Source organism: Aotus nancymaae, unplaced genomic scaffold (genome assembly GCF_030222135.1).
Source record: "Aotus nancymaae isolate 86718 unplaced genomic scaffold, 86718_ANA_hifiasm-v0.15.2.pri h1tg000090l, whole genome shotgun sequence".
NCBI classification, from domain to species: domain Eukaryota; kingdom Metazoa; phylum Chordata; class Mammalia; order Primates; family Aotidae; genus Aotus; species Aotus nancymaae.
In genome coordinates this window covers 1,402,712-1,408,117 of record NW_026988505.1, presented here as the reverse complement: position 1 = coordinate 1,408,117, position 5,406 = coordinate 1,402,712, and positions in this window count along the sequence as shown.

Genomic DNA, 5,406 nt, shown 5'->3' with positions numbered 1-5,406 from the left:
GGTTTGCTGTCTGGTTCAGTTTTCCATTCCCAAAATAATGTCATGTTTTGCAGTATATGCTGATAAAATCATTAAAGACATGAGATTAGAAGACTCTAACTGAGATAACCAAATGCAAGAAATCTTAGTGGAAGGATCAGTTTTCCTTTACATAAAATGGCAGATCTGATCTATTCATCACATTCTATTACACCGTTTTTTAACGAGAAGAAAGAGAATGCCACATTTTTACTGAAGTGTTGACAGTTATTTTCTCTTCGCAGGTATTTTTTGAATTTATTTTAAATTTTTATAAATTTAGTGAGTGCAAATGCAGTTTTGCTACATGGATATGTTGTACAATGGTGAAGTCTGGGGTTTTAGTCTGACCATCACTGACGTCATGTACATCGTACGCAATAGTCAGTTTCTCATTCCTCACCCTCCTCCCACCCTACCACCTTACCAAGTCTCCAATGTTGTTTTTTCCACTGTGTGTACATGTGGACACATGATTTAGCTTCCACATATAAGTGAGAACATGCAATATTTCACTTTCTGAGTTATTTAACGAAAGATAATGGCCTCCAGTTTCATCCCAGTTGCTGTAAGAGACATAATTTCCATTTTTATGGCTGTGTTGTATTCCATGGTATATCTATACCCCATTTTCTTTAGTTAATTCTTTGCAGATACTCTAACTCCATAAATACCCAAGTGACAACTGAATGTCATAATATCATGCAGTTCAAAAGAGGAGGCAACACTCTTTATTTCAGTGTTTCAGGCAGGGATGACAAAACCCCAGGAGGAGGAATAATACATTTGATTAGAGTGAATGTTAACAAATGCTTTAAAAACTCAGGCTGACACCATTAGAACCAACTGGAATTTTATCAGGGAAACACCAGAGACAGCTTGTGGGGCTGAATTTCTACTGTTTGAAGAGTCACTGTCACTTATTGAAAACATTTTGAAAAAAAATATTTGAAAAGATAGTGAGGAAGAGCACAGAGTGGTGTTTGGAATTTTACCATCTGGAAAACCACATGTCTTTGCCTTTAGTGAATCTTTTAGTAAGAAGGAATTTAGAACCTCCTCTTTTTATTTTTAACTTCAGACTTCATAAAAGCTTTATTTAAAATCCAAATCTCTTCGAGATTAATTTTGACAGATGTATAACTTTCTAAAACAAGGATTCACAATAGTTTCCTGTTGTAGCGCCAATGCATTGGTGACTGGTTATTCTGAATAAAAATGCACAAATAATAATGAATGTTACTGTGGGTTGTAGCAATACTACACTGTGTAGCAGAAAAAGAATGAAGAGAAATAGGGCTTTTTTTCCCTTTATTTATTTTTATGTCAAATGTTGGGAGAAAAATCTTAATGCTATTTTATTGTTTAGTGCTATTTTTTAAATGGTATTTGCAAGACAGTAATTATACTGAAAATGAAATCTATTTCATGGCTGTGACGATTTAAGATTGCTTTATGAGTAGATGCATTTCAACATGTTGCTTTCAGTTCTACAGGAGATTTAGAGTATCTTTTAACCAATGTAGTATTGCCACTCCCTTCATTGTGTTCGTTTCTCTCCAGCAATTTTTTGTCCCCACCCATTTTTTTTGGTTTCTACCCTAAGATCTGTAACAAATCACATTATCCTTGTTTTATAACTGAGGCTACTGAAGTAAAGGTGAAGTCTGAGCTGATGATCTGTAATGCCATTTCTAATTTTAGTGTTCAATGAGTCTAGTATTTCATATTTCTCAATTTTAACAGAAAACATATAGTACTGTGTACATGTGCATTTTACATACAGAATTTTTAAAAATTGACATATAATCACATGAGTTAACAAATTTCATTTTTTTTTAAATTATACTTTAAGTTCTGGGGAACATGGGCAGACCTTGCAGGGTTGTTGCATAGGTACACACATGCCATGGTTGTTTGTTGCCTCCATCCCCCCACCACATATATCTGGCATTTCTCCCAGTGTTGTCCCTCCCCTGCCCCCACCCCCTAACAGACCCCAGTGTGTGATGTTCCCCTCCCTGTGCCCATGTGTTCTCATTGTTCAACACCCGCCTATGAGTGAGAACATGCAGTGTTTGGTTTTCTGTTCTTGTGTTAGTTTGCTGAGAATGATGGTTTCCAGATTCATCCATGTCCCAGCAAAGAACATGAACTCATCCTTTCTTATGGCTGCATAGTATTTCATGGTGTATATGTGCCACATTTTCTTTATATATATATATATATATATATATATATATATATATATATATATTTATATATATATATTTATATATATATATTTATTTATATATATATATTTATTTATATATATATATTTATATATATATATATATTTATATATATTTATATATATATATATATTTATATATATATATATATTTTATTGCATTTTAGGTTTTGGGGTACATGTGAAGAACATGCAGGATTGTTACATAGGTACATACATAGCAATGTGGTTTGCTGCCTCTATGCTCCCATCACCTATATCTGGCATTTCTCCCCATGTTATCCCTCTGCAACTCCCCACCCCCCACTGTCCCTCCCCTAGTTCCTCCCACAGACTCCAGAATGTGATGCTCCCCTCCCTGTGTCCATGTGTTCTCATTGTTCAACACCCACCTATGAGTGAGAACATGCGGTGTTTGATTTTCTGTTCTTGTGTCAGTTTGCTGAGAATGGTGGTTTCTAGGTTCATCCATGTCGCTACAAAGGACACGAACTCAGTTTTTTTATGGCTGCATAGTATTCCATGGTGTATATGTGCCACATTTTCCCTGTCCAGTCTATCATCGATGGGCATTTGGGTTGGTTCCAAGTCTTTGCTATTGTAAACAGTGCTGCAGTGAACATACATGTGCATGTGTCCTTCTAATAGAATGATTTACAATCCTTTGGATATATAGCCAGTAATGGGATTGCTGGGTCAAATGGAATTTCTATTTCTAGGTCCTTGAGGAATCGCCACACTGTCTTCCACAATGGTTGAATTAATTTACACTCCCACCAACAGTGGTAAAATGTTCCTATTTCTCCACATCCTCTCCAGCATCTGTTGTCTCCAGATTTCTTAATGATCACCATTCTAACTGGCATGAGATGGTATCTCAATGTAGTTTCAATTTGCATTTCTCTAACGACCAGTGATGATGAGCATTTTTTCATATGTTTGTTGGCCTCATATATGTCTTCTTTTGTAAAATGTCTGTTCATATCCTTCGCCCACTTTTGAATGGGCCTGTTTTTTTCTTGTAAATCTGTTTCAGTTCTTTGTAGATTTTGGATACTAGCCCTTTGTCAGATGGATAGATTTCAAAAATGTTTTCCCATTTTGTTGGTTGCCAGTTCAGTCTAATGATTAAACAGGGAAAAGCCTTTCCCCATTGTTTGTTTTTGTCAGATTTGTCAAAGGTCAGATTGTTGTAGATGTGTGGTGTTGCCTCTGAGGCCTCTGTTCTGTTCCATTGGTCTATATCTCTGTTTTGGTACCAGTACCATGCTGTTTTGATTACTGTAGCCTTGTAGTATAGTTTGAAGTCCAGTAGTGTGATGCCTCTAGCTTGGTTCTTTTTGCTTAGAATTGATTTGGTTATGTGGGCTCTCTTTTGGTTCCATATGAAGTTTAAGGTGGCTTTTTCCAGTTCTGTGCAGAAGGTCATTGGTAGCTTGATGGGGATAGCATTGAATCTGTAAATTACTTTGGGCAGTATGGCCATTTTCATGATATTGATTCTTCCTAATTATGAGCATGGAATGTTTCTCCATCTGTTTGTGTCCTCTCTTATTTCGTTGAGCAGTGGTTTGTGGTTCTCCTTGAAGAGGTCCTTTACATTGTTTGTTAGTTGTATTCCTAGGTATTTTATTCTCTTTGTAGCAATTGCGAATGGCAGTTCATTCTTGATTTGGCTCTTTTTAATTCTGTTATTGGTGTATAGAAATGCTTGTGATTTTTCCACACTGGTTTTCTATTCTGAGACTTTGCTGAAGTTGCTTATCAGTTTCAGGAGATTTTGGGCTGAGACAATGGGGTCTTCTAAATATATAATCATGTCATCTGCAAATAGAGACAATTTGACTTCCTCCTTTCCTAATTGAATGCCCTTTATTTCTTTTTCTTGCCTGATTGCTCTGGCTAGAACTTCCAGTACTATATTGAATAGGAGTGGTGAGAGAGGGCATCCTTGTCTAGTACCAGATTTCAAAGGGAATGCTTCCAGTTTTTGCCCAATATCATTGATGGGCATTTGGGTTGGTTCCAAGTCTTTGCTATTGTAAACAGTGTCACAATGAACATACGCATGCATGTGTCTTTATAATAGATTATAAAACAGATTTCATTTTTATAAAATATGAATGAAACAACAAATACATTAAAGAGAGCTGCTATTGTGTTTCTATGAAAGGTCCTGGTAATACTTTGTGTACAGTGACTTTTAGGAATCTTTTGAATGTCTGAGCTCAAGTTCCTGACAAATGCCTTCCACTGGTAAAAATGGGAAGTGGAAGGGATGGTAGGAGGGCCACTGAGGAGTCATCAGGGAGCTGCTGTGGTAGTTCAGTCAGGGTGGTGGAAAAAAAATATTAAGGGAAAAATATTATTAGAGAAAGTTATTGAAAACAGTCACCAGCCTTCCATTTTTATTTAGTATAGATCAAAGAACAAGGGTCTTTGGTTAAACACCATTAGAGGGTAATTAACTTCTGTCCACACCCCACCCCTGGCCCCAGCAGGGGGCAGTCAAGCACCATAGGCAAAGGTTAGTCTTAGGCCAACAAGCTATTTAGATGAATTCCTTTGCATTCCTCTGTTAATTGCCCTTGGCTTGAAGCTTCAAGATAAAAGAGCTAGCTGCCTTCAGCCTATTCTTTCCTGAGGCTATGTAAACTGTCTGGCCTTCCAAGGAGGTTTGTTACTATATTCGATAATTTTACAATCTTTCCAACCATCTTGACTGATCTCCTACAAGCTATGTTCTTTGGGACTTGATTATCTGCCCCCCTGCCTCCCTGCCATAAAAAAAGGTAATTGAATTAAATGGTTTCTGAGGATGATTTTCACTCTAGATTTCTGAGCTTCTATTTAATATTCACTGATTCCAAAGTTCCGGAGGTAGAGAGAATGAGTAGCTACATAGCAGTGTCTTCATGGTGCTATTTGTAGAACCAAGTGTAATCAAAATTTAATTCTGATCTATGCAAGATAAAGCAAATGAAGTGGAAAACATTGGCCTAAATACCAAGTTTAGATAAAAATAAAGTATAAACCCAGATTTTACTCTGTAAGATACATTAGCTTACTGTGTTTCATTCCTATACTTGTAGTAATGCTATTTTATGTTAATAATAAAAAGAGAATTTAAAAGGTATTAGTTCAGCTAAGTGTCA